At 49.9% G+C, this 27,079-nt stretch overlaps 1 long non-coding RNA gene and 1 pseudogene across 1 annotated transcript; one reads left to right on the plus strand and one right to left on the minus strand.

The window, feature by feature from the left end:
• The window catches only part of LOC115615363, a 53,998-nt pseudogene that overhangs the window by 25,069 nt on the left and 1,850 nt on the right, over positions 1-27,079 (plus strand).
• On the minus strand, positions 1,001-25,323 carry LOC115615155. Its single transcript, XR_003993971.1, has 3 exons — positions 25,312-25,323; positions 8,833-8,840; positions 1,001-1,173 (listed from the first exon to the last, which is right to left on the minus strand). It is a non-coding gene; the product is annotated as an uncharacterized LOC115615155 (long non-coding RNA).

Raw genomic sequence — 27,079 nt, forward strand, 5'->3', positions numbered from 1 at the left:
TGGGTTTTCTAACTTTTACCCTTCTGATTCTCTCACCTACTCCACCGGAAGGGGAGTGAGCAAGCGAATGTGTTGCTGGCTGGGATTAACCAATGACAGGGACTTGATGCCTTCTTTGCCTGAGACTTTACTGACAAGGTCTCCCAGGCCTCTATGTTCAATGTGGGGCTCCAGGAAGAGGAGAGCACATATCGTCATCAGCCTCATGAAATCCCAGAGGGAGAAATGCCAGTTTCTGCCCCTGCAGGGGACTCACCTGCACTGGCACACGCTGGAGCTGCCTGGCTGGGAGCAGCCCATGGCAAAGGTCTGGGTGGGCAGGAGCTGGACAGGAGGCAGCGTGTGCCCTGGCAGCAAGGCAGGACAGCAGCATCCCGGGCTGTATGACCAGGAGCATGGCAGGAGAACAAGGGAAGGGATGCTCTGGAATACTCCATCCAGGTTTCAGACCCCCAGTTCAGGAACGAGGTTGGCAAGCAGGAGTGGGTTTAGCAATAGCTGCCTGCACAGGCAAGGAGGACATGGAGAATACAGAGCCAGGCTCCTCACCATGGTGCCTGGTGGGAGGGCAAAAGGCAATGGGGGATAGTGACAGAGGAGAGGTTCAACCAGGACATAAGGAAACCTTGTTCCTATAGGCTGAGGCAAGTGCTGCATTGGGGTCACCCAGGGAGGCTGTGCAGTCTCTGGCCTTGGGGTTTTCCAGCTCCGACTGAACCACTTCCTCTGACCCTGTTTCTGACAGGTTGGACTTGAGACCTCCTGGGGTCCCTTCCAACCTCTCTTCTCTTATGATCCTACAATGATGGGCTTATGAAGGGCCACAAAGATTCTCCAACGGTTGGAGCACGTCTCTGATGAAGACAGGCTGAGAGAGCTGGGGATGTTCAGCCTGGAGAAGGCTCCGGGAGACCTTACTAAGACCATAGCTAAACAGAGCCTTCAAGAAATCTGGAGAGGGGCTTTTTCCAAGGATGTGCAGTGACAGGAGAAGGGGGAATGGCTTTAAACTGAAAGAGGCGGGATTTAGATCAGACTTTAGGAAGGAATTCTTCCCTGAGGGTGGTGGGACACTGGCATAGGGTGCCCAGGGAAGCTGTGGCTGCCCCATCGCTGACAGTGTGCAAGGCCAGGCTGGACGGGGCTTGCAGCAAACTGCTCTAGTGGACCACTCTAAACCACCTCCATAACACCCAGAAACTCCCCTGAAACACCTCAAAAAATCCAAAACCACCCCCACAACACCCAATGGACACCCACAACGTGTTTCAAGCGAAAGTAGGATTGAAATGACAAAGAACACGTACCTGGATGCGCAGGGCAGCCCGGGGAGATGCAGCCTCCTGATGGAGGGGTCTCCTCTGCACTGGTTACTGCAGGGCTCTCGCTCCTTAAATAGCCCACAGTCACTGTGGGGGCCCCCGTCACAATGGGCATCTCCACAGCGACCACCACGGCTTTGTGATGGTGGCAGCATCGTGCCCATGGCCACTGGGCACCCAGGGGTGCTCCGGGAGGATGTGCTCCAGAGCAGGGCTTCCCTCTGCACCATGCAAGGGACAGGACAAGACAGGTCCCTTGTTGCGGGGCTGGCTGCAGGGTGTGAATGTGGGTGTGCAGCCAGGGGTGCCCAGCGCTGTCCTTGCGAGCAGGGTCCCTGCACCCCAGGGGCTGTGTGCCGGGGCAGGGACTCTGCCGCCTGCCAGGGTCTGCACTCAGCCTGCCCGGGAGCTCCCCACGGTGCTGGGGGAGAAGTTGGGGGGGAAGGATTGACCCCAGCAGGGCAGCCAAAGGGCGCTGCTGCTGTAGAGAGGGTGCTGTGTGGGTCAGGGTTACTCACACCTCCAGGTCACCCTAGGGTGACATTTCCAAGGGGAATTTCCAAGGGGAAGCTCAAGGCAGGTGTTGCTAGAAAAACATGGAGCTTTTCTGAGCCTCTGTTCTCAGTTTCCTATTTGTGATGAATTTGGGGGTCAAATGAAAAGGAGCTCTCATGCTTGAACAAGTCTCTGAGACTCCTGAGGTGCAACTTTGGGTGATCATCAGGTCTGATATAAGCATCCTGATGTGCCTTCAGCCCCTCCTCGGCCTATGGACAGCACCAGCATCATCCATCAGGCTTGGTATGACCTGCCCTTCTCCACCCGCAAACAGGAACACGTGCCCAGGCAGTTCCCTTAAAACAGGCAGGTTTGTGGAGGGCCAAGGTGAGCGCAGAGAGGTTCACAAGAGGTCTGTGAGCACTCACAGGGAAAGACATGGGAGAGGGAAACACCTCCCAGCAGGAAAATCTCCAGGTAGCAGGGATATGATCTGGGAACGGGAGAAACCTAAACCCAGAACTGCTGTTGCAGGGAGAATTCAGAACTATCCGTGTGAGCCCTTGAATGCAGAGCCCCTCCTCTGAGCAAGCCCCCTTGGCTCCTCTGCCTCCCAGCACAGCTCTGCCCCCAGGGCTGGGGGTCCAAGGCGTGACCGCCCTCCCCCGCAGGCAGAGCTCCTGCAGAGCCCTTCACTCCACCCTCCGCCCCCCCCGCACATTTAGGTCTGCGCAGCATCCGTCCACCCAATCGATTCGTTATCGAGTTGGTGAACTATTCGTTCGTGGATTCATGCATTCGTGAGTTCATCCTTTCATTTCTGCGTCTGTTTCTTTCTTTTTACTGAATCTAGGTTTGGGCTTTTTTAAGCTTTTTTTAAATTATTTTTTTATTTTTTTATTCATTTATTCATGTTTTTACCTATGTAGCTATCCATGTATCTATGTATGTATATATATGTATGTATCTATCTATCTATCTATGTATCTATCGCCCTCCCTCCGCAGCAATCTCCTGCTGGCCCTGCATCCCCCGCCCCCTGGCCTCCCCTCCCCCACGTCCCGGTGGGAAGGCTTCTGTGTAAAGAAACACGCACGCACCCCGTTTCTTTTTGTATTCTCCTTCCCTTTCCCTCTCAGGTTCTGGTCTCGGTTTCGGTCTCCCCGTCCCTCCCTCCCGCTCTCCTTTACCATCCGCCTTCATTGGATCCTGTTTCTCGTGGCCGGGAGCCCGGCCGTCTCTCCCATCCAGCAATATTCCGGCTCTGCCGTTGAGGACAGGGGCTGGCGGGGTGTGCAGGGGAACAAACCCAGTTTTCCCCGCCCCAGTCCAAGCCCGAGTGTGTGTGTGTGTGCATATGTGTGCACGTGCATGTGTGCATGTGAGCACGTTCATGTGTGTGCACTTGCGTGTGCATGTGTGTGTGCGTGTGTGCACGAGCGTGTGTGTGCACATGCGTGTGTGTGTGCGCCTGTGCGTTTGTGCGCATGTGCACGTGCATGGGGGCGTGTGTCAGGTGTTCATGCATGTTCATGTGTGCGCATGCGTGTGTGATAGCGTGTACGTGTGCACGTGTGTGTGCACGTGCGTGCATGCATGTGCACATGCGTGTGTGTATGTGTGTGTGCGTGTGCACGTGCGTGTGTTCGTGTATGCGTGTGCATGTGCACGTGCATGTGTTCGTGTGCATGTGTGCGCGTGCATTTGTGTGTGTGAACGTGCGTGCGTGTTTGCGTGTGTGTGCACATGCGTGTGTGGATGTGCGTGTGTTCGTGTGTGTGTGTTCATGTGTGCACGTGTATGTGCATGTGTGCGTGTGTGTGTGAGCTTTCGCGCTGCGGGGGGTGTGTGCGGGCTGCGGCGTCTGCAGAACCCCAGCTGCATCGGCTGCTATATTTCAGTGTCAACCAAAACCAGCCTCAATGACAGGGAACGAAGGCGAGTGATGTGACGATGCGGGGGAACAACCTCGACCCCCAAAGCACACGCCCCGCTGTGCACACACAGTCCCATCCCGTCCTGCCCCCTAACCCAGTAACCAAAACCCACACCGCACAGCCCCGAGCTCCCGCCGGGGGCCGCCGCCTCTGCCCGGTCAAACCCCCCCCGCCAGGGAGAGGGTGTCCCGGGAGAGGGGGTGAGGGGGGAGTGGAAAAAAAAACCCAAAACCCACAGAACAAACAAATGTCGCAGCGCCGGGACCCGCCTCCGCCCGCCCAGTCCCCATCACCGGCCACAGCGTGTTCCGGGGGGGCGGGGACTGTGCCCTCAGCGGCCCCTGCGACTCGCAGCGCTTTTCCTCACATGCGGCTCCTCCCCTGAGCTTTGCAGCTGGATGGGGCAGCTCCTTCACACCAGCTCCCTCCGGCTTTCCTTGGGGAACTGGGCTGCACCAGCCACAGAGCAGCTTTCTCTGCAGGGCCCACAAACACAAGTTACACAACATATAATCTAATGAGCTTTAAACCTTCTCAGCTTTATGCCAAGTGCAAGCAGCGTCTGACATGATCCCCCTTTCACAAGGGATTTGCATAGAACAGTTTTTAACTGAGGTGAGACAGGAGAGACATAAACACAATTAAGGTGTTTGACAAAGGGTTAATCAGACTTCTGAAAGAAGGGGCAAGTTTCTAACTCCCTGCAGCTCCAAGCAGAAACCAGAGAGTCGAGAGGATCTGAATGACCAAAGAGCAAGTGGAGGAGGAAACCTGAGAGCAATGGGAAGGGCACATGTCCAGCTAGTCTGCTGGAAAGATGTCCTTACACATGGCAATTCAATCAGGAGAGGTGAAAAACTTCATGATGAGGAAGAGAGAGTGATGGTAATACAAGTACAGGGGAAGATCAAGATTTTTTCTCCTGCCATTAGTGCATTTCCTGGAACTCCCATTCAGTCCTGGTGGGAAAACATTGGCCTTTCTTAAATGTACTCAAGTGATAGAGGTGATGGAAATGTTGCTTGTATATTTGTAGATCAACTTTCATTTCCATAGGCATTGACTGACGTCTGACAGGCCTCCCGGCATTGAAACAAGATGATTTGTGTCCTGCACAGAGCTGCATGCCCTAAACCCTTCCCTACCCAGGACTCCTCAGTCTTTGCACAGAGCGAGTCACACTGAGGTGTCGACCGATCTTCACTGGTTTCTATGTTGGATTAGATGGTCACCTACAGCACTGGAGGATTAATTCTCCATCAGCATCTGCTCTGGTCATGTCAGTAATAGGGCCCAACATCACAGAATGGAATGGAATCATAGAACGGTTTGGGTTGGAAGGGACCTTAAAGCTCATCCAGCTCCAACCCCTGCCATGGGCAGGGACACCTTCCACTAGAGCCGGTTGTTCCAAGCCCCTGTGACCAACCTGGCCTTGAACACTGCCAGGGATGGGGCAGCCACAGCTTTGCTGGCCACCCTGTGCCAGTGTCCTACCACCCTCACAGGGAAGAATTCCTTCCGAATATCTGAGATCAATCATCTGTTTTTCAGCTTAAAGCCATTCCCCCTTGTCCTGTCACTGCACATCCTTGGAAAAAGCCCCTCTCCAGATTTCTTGTAGGCCCTGTTTAGGTATGGGCAAACTGCTGTCTCCCTGGAGCCTTCTCCTTTCCAGGCTGAACACACCCAGCTCTCTCAGTCTGTCTTCATCGGAGATGTGCTCCAACCGTTGGAGAATCTTTGTGGCCCTTCATAAGCCCATCATTGTAGGATCATAAGAGAAGAGAGGTTGGAAGGGACCCCAGGAGGTCTCAAGTCCAACCTGTCAGAAACAGGGTCAGAGGAAGTGGTTCAGTCGGAGCTGGAAAACCCCAAGGCCAGAGACTGCACAGCCTCTCTGGGGGACCTGATGCAGCACTTGCCTCAGCCTATGGGAACAAGGTTTCCTTATGTCCTGGTTGAACCTCTCCTCTGTCACTATCCCCCATTGCCTTTTGTCCTTCCATCAGGCACCATGGTGAGGAGCCTGGCTCTGTATTCTCCATGGCCTCCTTCCCGGTACAGGCAGCCAGTCCCCGACAGCTTTCCCTTCCCAAGATCTCAGGTCCCCATCAGCCTTCCCTTCTCCGGGCTGGACAAGCCCAGCTCCCCCAGCCTCTCCCCACAGGCAACGTGCTCCAGTCCCTGCCTGTCCTGAGGGCCCATTGCTAAACCCACTCCTGCTTGCCAATAGCGTTCCTGAATTGGGGATCTGAAACCTGGATGGAGTATTCCAGAGCATCCCTTCCCTTGTTCTCCTGCCGTGCTCCTGGTCATAGAGTCAGGGATGCTGCTGTCCTGCCTTGCTGCCAGGGCACACGCTGCCTCCTGTGCAGCTCCTGCCCACCCAGACCTTTGCCATGGGCTGCTCCCAGCCAGGCAGCCCCAGCCTGTGCCAGTGCAGGTGAGTCCCCTGCAGGGACACCTGTGTCCCCTGCTCTCCTCCCCAGGACACCCTGAGAGAGAGCTCTGCAGCCCCCCCATGCCATCCCATCTCCCCACCTCAGCACAACAGCCCTGGCCCTTGGGCTCCTCAAGAGCTCTTCCTGCTCCAGGCACAGCGCAGCCATCCCAGAGCTGGAGCAGCCAGAAAGCTGATTTCATTCCCCTTCACGTGAGGACATGTCACAGAGAAGAAGTTGCTGCAGGATCATTTATTTCCCTTAAACACAATGAGAGACCGCCACTGACACAAAGTCTGTGGGTCAGACAAGACAGGCAGGTAGGGAAGTAGCAGGGGATGAAAACTGACCTTTCTATGAAGACAATAACATCACAATTTGAAAGAGGAAAACAACTGTAAAGCAGGAAAGACAGATGTGGCCTGTCATGACCTACACTGGGAGCCCTTTGCAGAGGAAAGCAGGCAGTGTATGGCTGCTGAAACACATCCAGTCACCAGCTTCCTCACAGCATCCTTGAGCTCCTGGTTCCTCAGGCTGTAGATGAGGGGGTTCACTGCTGAAGGCACCACCGAGTACAGAACTGACACCACAAGATCCAGAGATGGGGAGGAGATGGAAGGGAGATTCAGGTTGGTAAATGTGCCAGTGCTTTCAAACAGGAAGACCACGGCGAGGTGAGGGAGGCACGTGGAAAAGGCTTTGAGGCGTCCCTGCTCAGAGGGGATCCTCAGCACAGCCCTGAAGGTCTGCACATAGGAACCCACAATGAAAACAAAACACCCACATCCTAAACACAAACCAGTAAGAAGAAGCCCAACTTCCCTGAGGTAGGAGTCTGAGCAGGAGAGCTTGAGGATCAGGGGGATTTCACAGAACTGCTCCACAGCATTGCCTTGGGAGAGGGGTAGTGAAGATGTATTGGCTGTGTGCAGCAGAGCATTGAGAAATCCAGTGCCCCAGGCAGCTGCTGCCATGTGGGCACAAGCTCTGCTGCCCAGGAGGGTCCCGTAGTGCAGGGGCTTGCAGATGGCCATGTAGCGGTCATAGGACATGACAGTGAGAAGATAATACTCTGCTGAAATGAAAAAGAGAAAGAAAAAGACCTGTGCAGCACATCCCATATAGGAGATGTCCCTGGTGTTCCAGGGGGAATTGGCCATGGATTTGGGGACAGTGGTGGAGATGGCGCCCAGGTCCAGGAGGGAGAGGTTGAGCAGGAAGAAGTACATGGGGGTGTGGAGGTGCTGGTCGCAGGCTGTGCTGGTGATGATGAGGCCGTTGCCCAGGAGCGCAGCCAGGGAGATGCCCAGGAAGAGCCAGAAGTGCCAGAGCTGCAGCTCCCGCGTGTCTGCGAATGGCAGGAGGAGGAAGTGGGTGATGGAGCTGCCGTTGGACATCTGCTGCCTCTGGGCATGGGGCCTGTTCAAACAAGGAAAGGACAGGGAAAAATTATGACAGGCTCCTCTGAGCAAATCCACTGCATTTCTCATAGAAATCCCCTCACCTGAAATGCATTTCCTTTCTCTGGTTTGTGCTGGCTGAGTGTGCTGTGAGGAGCAGGGCCTCTGCCCATGTGCTGCCAGGGAGTCAGCTTTGCTCTCAAGCAGTGGTTTGTCCAGCTCTGATGTTCACAAGGGGTGTCAGACGAAATCCACGTTGGCTGGAAATTCAGTACTTGCACTCATGACTCGGGTGAGTCTGGGCTGCACAAGAGAGGCTCAGCATGGCCTTAGAATCATTTTGACTGTGTTTTTATTGACTAGCATAACACTGCTGAGGCTTCCTTCTAGGGGTATAAATCCTTCTTTGTATGACTGAAAACCTGATGAGCATTGAAACAGGGAGAAGTTCTCAGCTCTCTGTACCTTATTGCAGAGCCCGAGAGCTGCAGTGTCCATCTGCCCTTTCCCATATGCCCTGTGCTTACACTTGCACTGCCTGTAAGATGACTCCACACACAAATTGTTCTTAAGAACCCCCACAAATATCTGTCCTGTGCTGAGAGCAGGGGAGCATGGTTTCAAAGGGCAAATCATGGAGCTCTCATGGGGAGAAGCAAAGGACTGTGAGCAGCAGAGCACGGCCAGCTGCCACCTCCAGTGCCAGACACCAAGAGAGCTGCCTGAAGGCACCCTCCCCAGGCCTGGGCTGCGCTTTCCCCCCACTGCCTGCCCATGGCTCTGCTGCCTGGAGCTGTCCCTGCCGGGAGCTGCTGCTCCCTCTCAGTGCTGCCAGAGCCCATGCCATGGGCTGTGTGCTCAGCTCTGCCCTGCACACCCCTCCCGGCAGCAGGGCTCTGCCCAGGGGCGTCTCTGCCTGCCCAGGCTCTGACAGGAACCTCACACCAACCTTGGGGAGGATGGAAAAGTGACAGATGCTGTCTCTATAAAAAGGTGTGTTGATATCTCATAGTCTATGGATTATTCGGAAAAGGATTTTGAACTTCAGCGCCTTTTTCTAAATCAAGACAGTAATTTTTATTTTAAATTCCCCACCCAAAAAAATCAGAGCAGAAACGGATAGAACAGGATCCTTCCCTTTCAGGTAGCCCCTGCCTTGCTGTGCTTCTTGCTAAGTTCCCCAGGGAACTCCTGCGGTGACCTGGAGCTCTGAGCAGCCCTGACCCACACAGCACCCTCTCTACAGCAGCAGCGCCCTTCAGCTGCCCTGCTGGAGTCAATCCTTCCCCACCAGCTTCTCCCCCAGCACCGTGGGGAGCTCCCGGGCAGGCTGAGTGCTGACCCTGGCAGGCGGCAGAGTCCCTGCCCCGGCACACAGCCCCTGGGGTGCAGGGACCCTGCTCGCAAGGACAGCGCTGGGCACCCCTGGCTGCACACCCACATTCACACCCTGCAGCCAGCCCTGCAACAAGGGACCTGTCTTCTCCTGGCCCTTGCATGGTGCAGAGGGAAGCCCTGCTCTGGAGCACATCTTCCTCCTTATTTACACACAGAAACTAAGAGAGGCCTCCTGACAGATCCCATGGACTGTCCGAGGCAGCAGCTTGAGGAGATCCCTCCAGAAACTGCAGCTGCATTGCCCTGCACCCAGAGCCTTACCACGCACAGGGCTGGGAAGCTTTCTCCTGCAAGGAGCTCTCAGCATCCTCCACTGCCAAGTACCTTTAAGCTCTCTGAGGCTCGCAGGTCTCCCCTCGGCGCCTGCAGGCAGTGCCCCAGCCCTGCTCCTGGCCAGAGCTGTCTCTCTGCAGCGCTGCCCGCTTGCCAGCATCTCTCTGCGTCCCAGGAGCCCAGCACGGCTCAGCAGCAGAGGCCCAGCCCAAGGTGGCACTGCCTCTGCCCCTCTGGGCTCCCTCCAGGGCTCCCTGGGGCTCCAGGGAAACAGCATGGGAAACAGCCTGAAGCAAGCACTGATGTTCCCTCTCTCAGCTGGGAGACACACTGCCTTCCTGCAGTGTCATTTCTCTGCTGAGAGACAAAGTCTGGTCTAAACATGAGCCTTTCTTAGAACTGTAGAATCATTTAGGTTGGAAAAGACCCTTGAGAACATTGAGTCCAACCATTATCCTGTCAGTAGCAAGTCCACACGTTGACCATGTCCCTAAGTATCGTGTGTTTTAAATACCTCCAGGGATGGTGATGCAACCAGTTCTGTGGGCAGCCTGTTTCTTGTCCCATCATTAGACAGGACAGGCAGACCTGGACAGGCAGGGATCTCCTTTATCCCTGCTGAAGGAAGGGATTCAGCCTGGTTAGTTGAGGCATCTCATTCTGGGATTGTAGCCCTGGGGCTTGGAAGGGGATTCAGCTCCCTCCCATGTACACCACAAACTCATAGTTCAGATCTTCATTAAAAGGCACCTACATGTGAGCTCCTTCTTTCAGCTCTCATGGTCATTAACAGTGATGGGGGGCGGGAGTGAGGTGTCCAGATGCAAATCTCTGGTGACATTTGGCACTACAGGGCTGGTCAAAGTCACATGCAGGGAATAGAGACAGGTTGAAGATACGTGCAGGGGGATATAGAGACAAGACAATATCTCTGGGGATAGTCTTGTAGCACTCAGAGGCATCAGCCATCAGTTGCTATCAGTGAAGGAAGGCCTGTCCTTCCTGCAACCCATTAGTGCAGGCATTGAGTGAACAGAAAATGCTTCTCAGCAGGGTCTTTACTCACCCCCTTCATGACTCAAGCAAGGAACAGCCCAAGCATTTTAATGGTGTTCTTGGGTCCATCTGGTCTTCAGAGACAGCATCCTCAAAAGGGAATTCAAGGGCACCAAGATGAGCCACTGCTACTTCAGGAACAGTTAAAGAAGAAACAAGATAACATAGGACCTCTAGTAAGTAAAGCAAGAGTACACGCAGGTGGAGCTCAGACAGCCTATCTCCTCTTTGCCTCACTTACCACCAGCAAGGTTTCCCAGGCCTTTGTGCTTTGAGGCAGGACTCTGGATGGGAAAGGGCAACAACCAGCGCTGGATGGGGATCAAGCCAGGGGTTACTTTGCAAACTACACCCTTACCAGCCCATGGGACCAAAGGGGCAGCATCCAAGGTGCTAAGAGAATGTTTTTCACGAGGACATGATGGTCTGTTCTTGTCCCAGGAAGAAAGGCATTGGACTCTGTGAGGCATCATTTAAAATGCTCTTCCTTAGATCTAGCACTGTAAGGGGAGAATTGTGCAGATAATCTCATATCCCTTTGATAGCTGGAACCCCAGGAGGTGTAGCATGGAGGCAAGAAGGATGAGGAGAGGGGATGCCCCCTTCATGAAGGGGAAGCTTGGATTTCTGGAAGTCCTTTATGTGACAGGCAACAGGTTGGGTTGGCTTTTGTCACTGAGGATCAGAGGAGTCGGTAAGAGGCACATTGTGCTCACAGTTACAAACTACTTGACCAGGGAGGGGAAACAGAAAAGGTCTTTTGTCAGCACTTGAGGAAGTCTCCTGGTTAATGAGCAGGTTCCTATGGAACTGGAATTGCCCCGGCATTCACTGGCCAGGCAAAGCAACAGGGTGCAACAGTCTGGACGGTCTTGGGACAACCTGGAGGATGCAAGCAAGGAACTGGGACATCTGAGGTGATTGAGGACTGAGCAGGGCTATGAAAGAAGCTGGACAGGTTGTGGGGAATTCACAGGCATTGCCAAATGCCCAGAAACCCACAGCTTTGTGTGCAAAGCAACACAATCTACCACCAAGTTGCACCCACACACTCTCACTGACCCCAGCAGAGCCCTGAGTGGTGCAGGAGGGAAAGGATCTCCTTTACCAGGTCCAGGGGCTCAGGGCTTGGCCGCTCTGAAGATAAACAAACACAAGGGCCTCCAAGGACAGTGGGACCTCCAGCGCCCACAGGAACTTGGGGTTTTCTTGTGCCTTCTGTTTCTTGAGAGGCTTCTTTACTCTCTCAGTACCTGCAGTTCAGGAACTGGCACCACAGGGCTCACTCACATGCAAAATGCTCATCCAGCTCCAACCCCTGCCACAGGCAGGGACACCTTCCACTAGAGCAGGTTGCTCCAAGCCCCTGTGTCCAACCTGGCCTTGAACACTACCAGGGATGGGGCAGCCACAGCTTCTCTGGGCACCCTGTGCCAGTGTCCCACCACCCTCACAGGGAAGAGCTTCTTCCCAAGATCTCATCTCATCTCCCCTCCTTGTCAGGTTAAAGATGTTCCCCCTTCTCTTATCACTGCACACCTCTTAAGAGAATCCCTCTCCAGATTTCCTGTAGGCATTCCATTAGGCACTGGAAGGCAAACTCATTGTCTAAATTATTGTCTAAATCATGGTCTGAATTATCATTTACATCAGCTTCAAATAACTGTGAAACCACTGTGGAAATAAAATACAATTATTGCTTAATCACCATTGGATTCCCATTTGATTTTAATTTAGTCACTCATTAATTACCACGGTCATTAATAAAGCCCTTTCAGTTATCCCCACAAGGATGACTTCTCTGAACCCTTCCCCTGTGAAGCACAGCGAGTCACAGCTCCAAGTCCATTTCCCTTCAGGTGTGCAGCAGCAGATCCAGCAAGTGCCCCCATTGCCCACTGAGGGCCATGGCAGCTGGAGGAAGCACAGCACATCCAGGCTGGGTACAAAGAGAGCTGAAGAGAAGGTTCCCAAGAGCAGGAGAGCTCCTGGCACAGGGACTATCCCAGCTCCAGGTCCAGCTTGCACTGGACGCCCTGCCCCTCACGCCTTCGGCGGCGGGTCACAGCAGGGCCCTTTGTGACCTGGTCTGTGACACTCCCCGGCGTGGTCCCGTCCCTTGCGCTGCCCTTCCCTCCCCCTGCCCACATCCCTCCATCGCGTAGGGGGGCAGAGAGATCCCCCAGCCGCTGGGGGCTCCCCAGGAGAGCAGCTCTGCACTGGAGCCAGCCCAGGGCTGCCTGGGGCAGCCACTGCAGAGCGGGGAGTGAGGGTTCCCTCAGGCCTGGGCAGGCTCCGGGTCAGGGACTGCCACCAGTTGGATGCTGCCACTGCTGGATCCCGCTTCCTCCTCACGCTGCCAGCAGGGGCCTGCGCTCTGCTGCCAAAGGGATTGAGACAATGCATTGGCAATATCAATTGCGCCATCCCACTTGGCTGCCTTGGACTCCAGTTCACATTGAACTTTCATCATGTCCTATACAGCAGCGCTTAGTGGTGGCGTGACCTCATTCAGGCCATGATAGTCTCCTGTTAGTCTGCACTCTGCATTAGACGTTCACACTGGCCATATGGGGCTATTAAAGGGTGAGCGGGTCCTGCTGAGCACTCCTGGGCTCTCCAATCAATGGATCAGCTCATGGATGGGAATCAGGGAGTCTCAGTAAACCCAGCTGTCCACATCCTGCATTTGCCTTCGTGGGCTCTGGCAATGCCAGCAGAAACCCTCCGACATTCCACAATGCTGAGCTGCTCTTGGAGCTTCTGGCAACGCCCGCTGGAGCTGCCCAACATTCCCGACTGATGGTGGCACTGTTGGCTCTGTGGATACTGGGGCAGGAGAAGGGCCCTGGCTTATGCTGCTGCTTGTGGTGTCCTGGTGGCTGCGGAGGCGACAGCCCAGGAGCAGGCACCTGCATCTCCTGCTGCTTGGGATGTCCCTGCTGGCTCCTCAACTCTTAGAGCTGTTTCTGCTGACACAAGGGCTTCACCCTCCTGTTTATCCACCCACCCAGACTGCAATGGCTTCCCTTGGGTAGAGCAGCACTGAGGGAGACCATGTCAAGAGCTGTGCTGGAGCTGAGTGAAACCACATCCACTCTTTGCCTTCTCATGCACAACTGCAGGTTCTCAGCTTGGCCAGGCAGGAGTTACCCTTCGTACAGCTTTTAGGTGCCCAGAAATGTCACCCTAGAGGACTCTGATGCTGGCACATGCCTCACCAAAGGCAGCTTGTACAGCCTGTGCTACCCTGGGGTGCACTTGGGGCCTTTTTCAAAAGTAAGTGCAACACGTCCTTGTCCTCTCTCCCAAGAGACCTCTGCCAATCCAATGACCTTTCACAAGGGGGATCCCAAAGGAATGCTGATCTTCTCCTATAATTGCACTGCCACTGTCCTGCCTGTGACACCATGTGCTTCATTCCTCTCATCTGTCATAGTTTTTCCCCTGTCCAGGACACAATGACAGCTCTGAAGCCCTCTTTTCAGCAGGCTGTCTAGACAAAGGCCCTTCCCATTATTCTCCAGTTGTCTCCTCCCCTCACCCTTGGTTCATTCAGAGACCTCTCACATAACCTGCTGCTTTGAGCTTCAGGCAGGAAAGGCTTACAAGTCCTTCTATGGTCTAATCGTCTACGTGGATAACTCTTCAATTATGTTCACAGCTACCTCTTTCTACCTACCTGTGTCTCTAAAACATTTCTCATGAGATTATCCCTGTGGAAGAACGTGACTCCGTGAGGCGCTGCTTGTACCAGGCAGTGGTGCCCAAGTGTATTTTACTGTGTAGGACACTTTGTCCTGCTTTCCTTTGCTTTGCTTGCCCAGAGGAACAATCCTGCTGTGCCCGTGTGCAGGCAGGTCTCTAAGGCAGCCAGGCTGGGAGTTTGGGCACAGCAGCTGCACCATCCAGCCGCCAGCTTCAGTGGAGAAGTGAGATGTGAGGAGAAGCGACACAAGTCCCAGGTGGATGATGAGAGCAATGCTGGGTGGGGACGTGAGGATCGAGGTGCTCAGTGCAGTGCTGGACCTTAAGGGCTGCTTTTCCTGCCTGTCCAGGCCTCTGGAAGAGACACTCAGGATCAACAGCAATGGAATGGGAATTTCTAAACTGAAAACAAACTAAATAAACACTTTCAAATAACTTTTTCAGAAGCCTTATGTAATCTTCCTGCACTCAGAAACCTCCCCAATTCCCTGGAAAACAGTCTGGAAGACTTGACAAACGCCACAAGGTAAGATATGGCTCATCAGTGTTTTAATAAGCCCCATGGTGTATTTGGGCTGAATCCATGATCCTCAGATACTGAGAGGAGACTGAAGAAACCTCTCAAGAAGTTCAAGTCAGAAACAAAGCCCCAAGTCCCTTCAGCATTAATGGGCCCCACTGAGGACTGTTACTGACAAAGCCTCCCCAGGGACTCATTAAAGCAAGTAACTGCAGGCTGTGATTACAGGGAGACAAAGGCAAAACGCAGGTGTCTGATGGTGAGAACATCCTTGGTTTGTTTGATGAAGCAGAAAGGCCAAGCCCTGAGCACAGCCCTTGGAGAAGTAGAGCCTGAAATCCTGAGAATGAAAGTTCTCCTCCTAGGCCTTGATGAAAGTGTTACCTTAAATCTTAAACTAACAATACTGTGTGTGCCTTTAACATAGTAGAATAGACCCAACTGTTCTAACTTACTAACACGTAAAGAGAAAGGAATGTTTGGCTGATGGGGGAAGGAACATGATGGGACTGATAACAGCTAAGGGGATGGTAAATAAGACCAAGGACGCCAGCCTTCAAGACAGCAGAGTGGTGCCCAGCGTGGAGCGAGACTGGAACAGAACAGAAGCAAGGACATACCAGCTGCTAACTCAGCACTAGGACCTTGCAAGCATGCGCAAGCACTGAGGCCATTCAGTAAGCACAGTGAGGAAGACTATAAACGACTAGCAGAGACCCCCACTCTGCAAGAAAGCCCATGCGTAATTAGGATGCAACTATTATAATTAGTTCCTGGGGAAAGCTATGAATATGCATGAGTATGCTAAATATACAGCTGCTGTCGGCAAGTATCAGGTGCGCTCACTTTTGTGAAGCTATTCGCGTGTGCGTCCAGCGCTGCAATAAAGAATGCTGCTTTCTGAAACTCTACATTGAGTCTCAGAGTTTCTCTGACCGACGTTTATGCTAACATATATATTACCATTATAAATTATACACTCTAATATAAATGCTTTTCAGCCCAGTACGCCCATGACACCTCAGGCCATAGAAACTGGGGGGAGTCACCCAGAAGGGATGGGTCGCTGCTCAGGTCAGGCTGGGTGTAGCTCAGCAGGTGCTGAGCAATTGTATTGGGCATCACTGCTGCCTATTGGTGTTTTCTTTCCCCTTTTGGTTCCATATCGCTCCCCTTGATGTTTCCATTATTATTCATAACAATAATACTAATAATACTAATACATTGTGCTTGATTTCAGTTCCTGACCTGTTCTCATCTCCACCTGCGGGTTTTACATTGGTCCCATTCTCCTCCCCATCCCACCCGCATGCTGAGTGAGCGGCTGCTGGTGCTGAGTTCCCGGCTGGCTTTAAACACTGACCCTGTCCTGGCCCCTTTGATGTGGCAGCAGGGGCTGGACATTTGCACTCTTGGAGCTCGGCTATTTGGATGGGCACGGAGGTGGAAGCAGCATTGTTTGGCTGAGGAAGTGCAGCTCCCGAGTGTTGCTGGGGCTGGGGCAGTGCTTGCCAAGGGCAGGGGAGGCCCAGCAACAGCTCCTGTCCTGGCACTGTTGCTGTGGGAGCACAGGGGCTCCCGCGGGCATTGCCGCAGTCAGGATTGCGCAGGGGTGGCCAGAGCCCAACAGCTCCTTCCTACCTTCTGGAATGCCTGGCGGGTGTTTGTAGGCATCGGCTGTACCTGCCCGGGCCTCCTCCTCCTTACACAATGGCCAACGCTCTTCCTAGAGCCTTGCCAGAGCCCCAATGTTCCCCTCTTGTCTGCCAGAATTCCCGGTGGGCTGGCAGATGAGTAGTTTAAGAGATGTGTCCGGAGGATTAAAGGGTTGGTTGCAGAATGAACTACTTCCATTGCAGACATGTTTCCTGGCCCTGAGTATCAGTTCCCAAGATGTGGAGCACATCTTTGTGTATTGTAAAATGTTATTGTATCCAAATGCAATTTGTTATTCTTGAATTGTGTGACATGATAATGACTTTGTAAATTATGATAAGTCATGTTTGGCACCTGTTTGATATAAGGTATATTCTTAATGCAAACAGAAGCTGAGATAGGCTTAAGCAGTGACTGTCTTGCTTTAGCCCTTTGCAGGACATCTTGTATCTGTTCAGATGGCTGCAATGAAACAAGAGGCTGGCTCCAATGTGCCATTAGGGTGGAGAGACTTCCCTGTTACTCACTTCTACCATGTAGCATTGATGTATGATGCTAAAGCTGTTTCCCTGGAACACATGGGGACCACACTTGGTCAAGGAAGGTCAAAATGAAATGAAAGCAACAGTGCTCATCTCAAGCTTTGTTCACAGTTCTGCAACAGGAGAGTAAGTTGGAATTGGGATGGTTGTTAGGACCTTGCTCCTTTTCAATATGAAAATCATGCAGTGAGGAATAACACTTTAAAGAATCTGGTGTTCTCTCTTTTAAGGGAAACAAATGAAGACAGGAGTCACATGAAAAACCGTATCTCTCAATGCATTCTTCTGTTCAGAAACATTATTGTATGCCTTTTTTTTTTTTCTTTTTCTCTAAAGAGCACTGTGGAGAAAGCGGCGGCTGGCTCTGTCCCGGTTCCTCAGGTCATCCCACTTGGAATCCCTCTTCCAGGGAAGGCTAAACATGAAGTAGACACAAATCCTCTGCTAGAAATGAAATCAGGTCTGAATAAGAGCTTTGAATCCAGGTAAAAACTTCTGTTACGTGTTCATGTGAAACTTTGAGCCTCGAGACTTTTGTTTGCATTTCATGATGATTTTTATGAGGGCACATTTCATTAAGGAGCTTAGAAAATGAACCAACATGTTTTGGTACACCAACTCTACTTGCACTTAATTTTATGCATTCCAACAATATTACTGACATATGAGTTGTTTCATACCTGGTAGCAGTCTTGATTGCTTCCAAGGTGAAGCTCTTAAGCTGTTGCATTTTGCTTTGACTGCAAAAACCAGTGTGCGAAAGTATAGTATATTTTATTAATTTCTCATCCACGTCTTCTGTGGATCATTGGCCTTCACCCACAGCGCCGAGGTAAACATCTGAGGCTGAGAGCTGGGCTGGTTCAACCTGGAGAAGAGAAGGCTCTGGGGAGGCCTTAGAGCAGCTCCCAGAGCCTAAAGGGGTGACAAGAAACCTGTAGAGGGGCTTTGGATAAGGGCCTGTAGGCACAGGACAAGGGTGAATGGCTTTAACCCAGACAGAGGGGAGACTGAGATTAGATCTTAGGCAGAAGTTCTTCCCTGTGAGGGTGGTGGGACACTGGCACAGGGTGCCCAGAGAAGCTGTGGCTGCCCCATCCCTGGCAGTGTTCAAGGCCAGGTTGGACACAGGGGCTTGGAGCAACCTGCTCTAGTGGAAGGTGTCTCGGCCCGCGGCAGGGGTTGGAGCTGGATGAGCTCTAAGGTCCCTTCCAACCCAAATTGGTCTGTGATTCTGTGAGTCTATACGACCCTTGATTAAACCCCAAATCCTTGCATTTGAGGAGGTGATAATACTTGTACCATCCCAGGGGCTTCTGCTTAACTGGGAAATTTGCAGGACAAATATTCCAAGCGGCCAGAGGAATCCATTTCGGAATGTGTGTGGCGAGTCTCCCTCATGGGAGGAGACTGAATGTTCCTGAGTGAAGCATAAGCGGGAGGTTATTGGGGGCCCAGAGTGTTTTTAAGCACCACAGCGAGTGACCACAACTCTTCATTGACCACACGAGGTGCTTCCTGGGCCAGTGGTGCAGACCTGCAGGAGTGAGGGGACTCTCTTGGGATTAAACTCCAGGGTTCTGGGATGTTGCTGCATCTCTGTGAGAGGGAGCCTGCAGACAGCAATGGAGGAGATGTGTTAAGGAGCTCCCCAGAGGAGCTGCTCTCATACACGCCCTCCTGGACTGCTTGAAAACTTGTGCAGCCGCTGCTGAGGTCCGCACACAACATGCCCATGCTGGGAATGCTGCTGCAGCCGCTGCACAGCCTCCCGGGAGCAGCTCCACAGAACCCCTGCTGGGAATTCCTGCCACATAGAGGGAATGATGGGCTGGATCGCACTGGCCACCAGGAAACTGCCAGGTCCAACCGTGCTGAATAAAAGAATTAATTCATTATAAATCCAGTCCTTGTCCCCAGAACGGGATTTACTTGAATCTGCAAATATCCCGACTGGGAGACGGTGACCTGCGGCAGCACTGGGGCTGAGGGCTGGAGGGGCTGGAGGGACTGGGAGCCACTGAGGGGACCAGTAGGTCTGAGGGGACTGGGAAGTTGCTGAGGGACCGGCGGGGCTGTGGTCACAGCTCTACCAGATGAATGTTACTCATCCTTGTAGGGATGCTTCATAAGTTGTTATTAAACTGTTATTAACTGACTGAGAGAGGAAACCAAGAGAATAAAGGGAATATCTTGGAAATAACAAAATGGCAAACTTTGAGCTTTTTTTTTTTTAAGACTCAACTGAACTAGTTGAGCTGCCTGGAAAAAAGCTGGCTTTGATTTTGTTTTCCTTCACACACTAAAAGACTTGTGATCAAGTGCTCTCAGAGTCACTTTTAGGATTTGGATGTTGCCCTTCCCTTGGCTGCCCATGAGCTGTCAGCACTGCAGTTTGGTAAAGCCATGCTTTGTGATTCCCCTTTTATTTTAACACACAGTCTGATGTAACATGTAGCACTTTCTACATCACTTGTGCTAGTTTAGTCAAGTACTTTGCATTTTGATTTATAGCACTTTTTTAAATAGTGATCACTTGCTACTGCAGGTTTCAGGAGATTGAATGTTCCACAGACAATTGTGTTGGCACAGCACTGATGTTACTGTATGTTCGAGTATTACTGCCGCAGCGGTTACTCTATGTTCAGGTGTAAGAATAGAGTCTGTTTCTGTATTAAGAGTATTGGAGCAAAGGTGGTCTTCCCAAAGAACGTTGTGGAGCCTTGGCTCCTCATTCTGCCTTTCAGTGCTAGTGAAAACAACTTTCCTTAACCCTCGTTTCCCGTTGTTTTGCAGGACTGGTGACTGTAGGACAGGTTCATCAACCTACTCGTCCAGACAGCTTCTTTCCTTACTCCAACAGAGCGGCCTCATGCCAGAACCCCACTGCTTTCCCAACAAAGACTTTCCATCAGACTCCAGTCACTTCCAGAACATGGGAGGGTTCTTTTGGGTTGCTGCCAGGGCATGGGGCTTCCCCAGTTTTTCCAGGCCAAGGGGCTCCCTTTCGCATCTTCCACAAGTGTTCCACAGAGGTCACATACACACTCCAGACTGAGTTCTCGCTTCTGCCACTTCAGCGAGAGGCTCCAACTGGTGCCATTTCCCTTCCACAACATGGCAGCTGCGTGTCTCCAGGGCAGTGCTCGCGAGCCCCCGATCCAACATGTATGGCAAAAGTTCTGCACTTGCTGCTCAAGAAGTTGTTGAAAAGTGATACATGAAATGTTTTTTTCAGTGCTCTGTCACTATGTGTGTATCTCACCTGTGTGCTTCCAGTGAGATGTGTGTTCCCTGTCCGTTACTTGCTAACATCCAGTGACAGAATGTGCTTTAGCTGCTAATTTCTTCTGGCTCTGATGAGATTAACTGTATCAGAGACGGAAGAGTTTAGAAATGTTTTCTCTGCAAGAAACAAGGACAAAAGTGTGTGAGTGAAGCAGGTGTGTTTGTAGAATCTTTATTCAACTGGAAGACTTGAAGTATTACAAATGAATTGGCCCCTTCGCCTTTGCTAACACAGCCCATCAGTAAATGCTTCCCTCAATGTTATTGAAAAACTGGTTTGGAAATCTGGTGCCTCTCCTTTTGTGCTTGTGGGTGATGAGAGGGATTTATCCCCATGCTCGTGTCTCCCCAGGTGCTGTTTTTCTTGCTATTAGATCAGGCACTGCTGCAGCTGGTAAAAAAACCTGAGAAAAGTTGCTGTGAGCGCAAACCATTCTTTTTAGGCACCATTCTGCATTTCAGACCCGTTCAGAGTCTGTCACCAGTCTGGGCTTCTACACGGTTATTTTTGTTCCCCTCCCCTTGATGTACAGACATTACAATGCATTTGATTCATGAGTTGCTTTTGCTATGAACTCTACTTGCTCTTGAGTTGTGCAGTTTCTACTTTACGTGTAGTTTTCTATAGCCTATGATCTGGTCTTAATATTTTACACTTACCTCTTATTTCACAAGGACTTCTTCCCTTTGGGTTCTGCCTTTTCTTCTCTTAGAAACTAGGTTCTTTTTACTACATGTTTGTTTCCTTAGGATCGCTCCAGCAGGTTACAGGCAATCTCTCCTTTGCTCTCTTGCACTGTTTTTACAGTAGCCCTTCAGAAGGTTTCTTTGGTGGTTTTCTTGGCTTTGTAAAAATACTTTGGAGTTCCCAGTGAGTGCAGTGAGCTATCATTTAGGTTTTTGGCAATATCCGTAACTGTAACACATTTGCAGGTTATAGAGTGATGACGATGTCCAGATTTCATCCTAAAGTTGTTCAGAGTGAGCTTCAGAAGTAGTACAAGTCAGACACGTGTCTCGTGCTGCTGTGGAAGGATGTCCACTAGCTCACTCTGTGTTGTTTATCTCCCATGTTTGTTGCTCCAAACTGGACAAAAGTTCATCAACTTCATAGGAAAAAGGGCAATAGGTATAGATATTAAAATCCATATTGGTTATCGTAGCAACTGTCTGGTGAGGAATCCCATGTAGGTGTCAGGCACTGCAAAGAAATTGGTCTGCTCACTTGGCCATCTCAAGTTATACTTGTAACATTTAATTCATGTGAACATTGGCCTAGATTTGATTTCATCAAGGATTTCTCTCTCTCCCAGAAGGACTGCAGATTTTAAAGATTATCTGTCCTGCAAATAATGCCTTTATTTGTAAGTTATCTCTGCATATCACCAAAAACTAAGACCTGCAGAATACTGCTTCATCTATAGAGCTGCTTTTGGGAATAAGATGACAGTTTCGTTTCCGTGTGTGTGTGAACAGCCAGGCCCTTCCTGTGTGAATCCACTTTCTGTGGTACGTTGTGATGAGACAGTCAAGCAGCCAAGTCAAAAAGATGATATTAAGATACAGAAGACTGATTATGAAGTTTCTCTCTGTGTGTAGGTCAATTTTACAGTACGTATTTTTAATCTATGTACACATACTTTAGATTAAATATGTTTTAAGGTGAAGAAATCAGTCTTACAATCAGTGGGGAGGTCATAATACATTTCTGGCATTTAGCTCACTGAGTGATTACTGCAGTGTTTAATCCAAGTAAGCAATAGAATTGTGCACACTGGACACCAGTTCTGGCAGTCTGATCCCTGTGTTTGAATTCTCCAAGGGAGGACATCACCTGCAGGAGCCAGGACACCCGCTGGGCAGCGGTCACTGGACGTGCTTCTGCAGGGACACGGAGCTGCTGCTGCTGCCCACAGCTTGGAGGAGGCAGGGTGAGGGCTGGGACAGGCCCCCACAGGGGCGCATTAGCTCTGGGGAGCGTGTGAGCCGCAGCTGCAGAGCTGGAGCCACGGTTCCAGCTGCTGGTTCCTGCCTGTCCTGCCGCACCGCTCCGCACTGCACTGCAGGCAGCCAGGGCAGGGCAGGCTCTGGGAGCACTGGCCTGGTGGGCTCTAGTGAAAGGCTTTGCTCTGCTTCCCTTTGCAGCAGGAGGGACCAGCAGCAGCAGGAGGAGCATGGGGCTACCCTGGCCCTTTGCTCTGTGGGAAGCCCACCTTTTGCCCAGACACTGCAGCAGCCGGGCTCCGGCTGCAGCCAGGTCCTCTTTGGGCAGCCCCTGGCAGCACTGCAGGGAGGACGGCACGCTGCCCCAGCCCAGCCACGGGTGGCTTGGTCACTCCAAAGACTTTGAAACACAGTGGTGGAACCCCGAGTGGTTCGGTGAATAGGGAGACTCTGGAATAATACTTTAAGCAATGGTGGATGTTATTCTTGGGACAAAAAGGAAAGTGGAATGAAGTAGCTTACGCAGAAATGTTTTCCACTTTAAGATATCATCTGGAAAGGCAAACGGATTTTAGTTTTAATTTTGCACTCCAGAACCTCTTAGTATCATCCTTGCAGAAAGATAGTATAATTCACGTAAACACTTTTGCTCTTTGTGCAGCATAGGGCAGTTATGCACTAAACATTTGGGGAATGTAAAGGACGGTTTGGATTTGATGGTAGTCCCCTGGAGAGGTGGTATAGTGAATAATGGGGCCAAAGGTGCTGACAATGAGAATCAAGCACAAGCACAGGCACAGGCACTGGAAAGGAAGATGTTGCGCGGGGGTGCTGAAGGATTTTGCCCTACAGCAGGGCAAACTAGGGGAAAAAAAGTGGAAACTCTAATTGTGCCTTTAAGACAAGGTGTGGGCAGTGATGGTCCGGTCATGATAAAGATTCCCTTTACCGTTATAGATTTTAATAGTTGGAAACAAGTGGCTGGTAATTATGCATCATGTTATTGAGAGTGTTTACAAGAATATGATTATTCGTACGTCTAGGAGTGCAGTAGAGCAACAAATAATGGCAGGCACATTGGCAGGTGAAACTTCACGTACCTACCCCCGATCCTAACTGGGATCCTAATCGGCACCAGGACAGGCAGGCTTTGAAACAATATCAGAGGTGGATTTTCTTTGGTGTTAGGAATGCGGTCCCAAAGGCAATGAGCTGGTCTAAGCTATATGAAAAAAGCAAGATATAAATGAATCGCCTTCTGGATTCGTGGAAAGATTTGAAGAGGTGATGCATAAATATAACGGTATTGATCCTGAATCAGAGGAAGGAAAGGACCAATATGATTTGAGAAAGATAATAAATGTAGCCTGAGAGACCTATCGCAATCGGACCCCCATTGCTCTAGTGCACGTTCCCTGAAAAGGTTCAAATGGTGATTTTTAATATAATTACTATTATTATTAATATACAATATTGTGTATTGTGTGTGTTGCGTTAAAAGGCAAGAGAATTTGGCATAAAATAAATGCCCTTGCTTTCCAGCTGCTCCTCAGGTATTAGAGGGGCTGGGTGCAGCTAGGCTTGGATTCTGAGTGATGCCCAATTTACCACTATCAGTCCAGTTGCATTCAATATATTAAAAAATCACGATTCCAGATGCAGTAATAGAGCACTGCACCTTCAGTCTAATCGTGTTCGCGAACTAGCTACAATTAGCTCCTTAAGCAGTGCAGATTATTGAAGCAAAAGATACAGGTTCTTATGGATTGCCGGTGATAAATACACTCTCTGCAAAAGCACGTGCAAATAAGAGGGTATACAAATGTGCAACAAACTTATGAATAACACAGCCTGACTTTAAAGTATAAAAGAAGTAACTCTATATAGAGATTCCTAATTTTCCCAGTGAAGCACTGTATACAGTACAAGTCTTCCCAAAGGCGTCCCTATGGGGGGGAAGAAAGGTCCAGCCCATCGACCAGTCCCAGGAGTCAAGGGTAATCTGCTGATGGCATCTTCCTCAGGTTGTCCATGATGATGTCTTCCCTAACACCCCCCAGGTTTTGGGCCATTTTTATACTATTTTTCACTTTCAAGGTGGAGCTTGAGTGACTCTAGTCATACATACCTTTATTGTTATTGGTGTAAAACTCCGTTTTTAAAAGCATATTCCACAAGAAATTCAAAGAGCATGCTCAAAGAGGGGTGGTCTCACTTTGGAGATGGGTAGCTTTGGAGATGGAGGCGTGTTTCTGTATTAAAATGCATTATAATGAAGCAAAGTTCACACAAAGGACAGCATTTTGTCAAAAGATGACAGACTGTTGGCTCAGGGTAGCAAGTATGCAGCTTATCAGTTTTAAGTACCACCTAGTTCCCATCTCTGCTGGTGTTGGGACAGAGCTTGGCTGCAGAATCTCCACTCTGCTCCATCCTCCGTCAAGCAATGTTGCCATGGGAACCGCTGTGGAGTGGATTCCTGGCATACCACGTGCAGCTGCATCTTACCCTGAAAGTCCGTGAACAATGCTACAATTTTAAATGTAAGTTTAATTTCTAAATCATAATTATTCCACATATTCTACCCTGTGACTATAGTCACTCAAGCTTCACGATACTTTGAAGGAATTGGGAATATCCCATATATTCTTTGGGTGAGGATTGCCAAGTATATGTAACTTCTGGGGATATCAAACAAGTTGAGCGCTTCATCATAATCCAGTCTAACATATAAAGCAATTGTCAAAGCAAAAAATATAGTGAGCATAAGCAATATCACAACAGGGTGGAGCATCCTGTTGAGAATCCCTGTGGTGGTTGGTGACCATCCAAAAAGAGTGTCCCACCATTCATGTCCTCCGTCTTTCTTGACTCTTTCCAGCACTGGATGGACTTCTTCCACATCGTGGTGGACGGTAATTAGAGTTCTTTGTCCACTCTGTTTGGCCTGGATCAGCAACTGCTTCAAGTCATCATGGTGTAGCAGCTTTTTCACTACTCTAAGATTCATTCCGGTAGGAGAATTGTGGATAATTAGTCATTGTATAGTTCGATTGCAACAGTTGGTGAGATGTGACAGGAGCTGAATAGTTAAAATCGCATCCAATAATGTTAGTAAAGTTACAAACACAAAGGTTTGAGTGGTTAGTTATAACTATAACAATATCATCTATCAGTACAGAGCTGCATAATATTCTCATACAAGCACATCCTTTTCCAACTTATATAAGCACAGAATTTGGAAGTTCATTGGGATGTATCTCAAAATGACAGACTTTTTATTTAGTGTCAAAACAAATGCCTTGTGCTTTAATGGTATTACTCTCACAAATAAATCCTTTTTGGTTTCGTGTCATGCATGCATCAACGTCAACAGTTTGCCATTTATTTCAGTATTGTGCCCATTCTCTATGCTCTATTGGATAAAGTATAGTCCCCTGGTGATTCAAATGCAGCGCAATGATTGGGTATATACTGTATACTGAAGCATTGCATATCGTTAAGACAAAAGCAGTGACTTTACTTTCAGTGGAATCATAAGTGAAATTAACAAGGAACCACCAAGACTGAAATTTCCTCTCAAATTCAATTGCGTTATGCCCTATTATTTTTCGTATTTCAGTGGGTAACGTGCCTTCTTCACCTTCCCTTATAATTGCAGCTCTTACTGATTGCATCCACAGTTGCGCTTCGATAAAACTGAGAGGCAGAGAAGTATTGTCTTGGGTGCACCAATTGCATTTATGATCAATTGGTGTTTTCACTCATTTCTTCCCACTGAGGTAATATATTCGATAAAAGCCATTGGTGATTTCCCAAAGCTAGAAGAGAGGACCGCAAAGGATGTTTCAAATTGTTTAGATCACCCGTCGTTGTGACTAGTTTATTGGCAAGTACTTCAGCATCTATGCTATTTAAGACTCCTAGTCCAGTTCCTAAGGTACCCATCACATCTCTCTTTGGTCATCTTGAGAGTGTAAGGTTTCGTCCATTTAACCATGCTGACCACCCTGCAATGAGCTGTTCCTGGGAAAGGTGAGCAGGTGGGTTTGACAGCAGATGCGTTAATCTGCATTGATAGTTCTACTCGCTTGAGGGAATATGATAACAATATTTGTTGTTGACCAGTATTTTTGATGACATAAAGACCGATATTGAAAAAGTAAGGAGTTAGACTAATAGGAGGCCGAGTAAATACACACTCAAAAATTGGTTGGGGTGTGTGTTCCATGTCTTCTACATCTGGCACAGAGGTCTTTTTGTCAATCATAAATTCAAATAATAGTTCCATGCCTCTGTGACTCCAAAGGCAATATACCACTATGGGCTTGGTAAAAGTGAAATTTTACCAACAGTCTGAATTTGGCTCTACTATTGTGTAACATTCGGTGTTATAATTCTTCTGTCTGGTGGAGTCTACATAGATAGTTTTAATTTCAGTGTCTTAGTGATGAGTGGGCCCATTGGTTACCCAACAGCTAATTTGTATTTTTCTCCCTGGAATAGTTTGAAGTTTCGGCATCCGGAGAGAGTCCTTCCAACTCCATTTTCTTTAGAATAGATTTTATTTATTTGTATGACCAGGGTGGAGAGATTTAGATCCTTTTTGCTTTGTGATGTTCCAACACTCGCAGTGTATCTGGACAACGCGTTATCCCATGGGTCATCACCGACAACTGCGGTGTGAAGGGGTAAATTCCTACTTCCACCTAATAAGGTGGTTTCTGCGGGATTATTGACAGGTGTTTCGAATGGGGTGAGTGGGATTAAATTAGGCTGTGTAGATGAGTCAAACTCAAATACATCTATCTGGAATCTGAATGACAATGCTAGTTCATGCTGTTGCCAATGGCAAACTGCCATATTGGGTTCCAAAAAAGTAAAATTGTACCAGCGTAGGAGAGGAGGGAAACTATTTCATTATTGCCAAAGAGAGGTAGCTGCTTGGCTGGAGAAGAAAGAGTTAAAGAAGAAGCAAAGTACACTGTGTGATTAAGCAGCGCAACCCAGCTGGACAGGAGTAGGAAAACAGAAAGATAAGGAACTGGTTATTCTGGGACTGTTTGTGAAACGACGAAGAATGTTGAAAA

The sequence above is a fragment of the Strigops habroptila genome, chromosome 13 (assembly GCF_004027225.2).
Source record: "Strigops habroptila isolate Jane chromosome 13, bStrHab1.2.pri, whole genome shotgun sequence".
In the NCBI taxonomy this organism is placed as follows: domain Eukaryota; kingdom Metazoa; phylum Chordata; class Aves; order Psittaciformes; family Psittacidae; genus Strigops; species Strigops habroptila.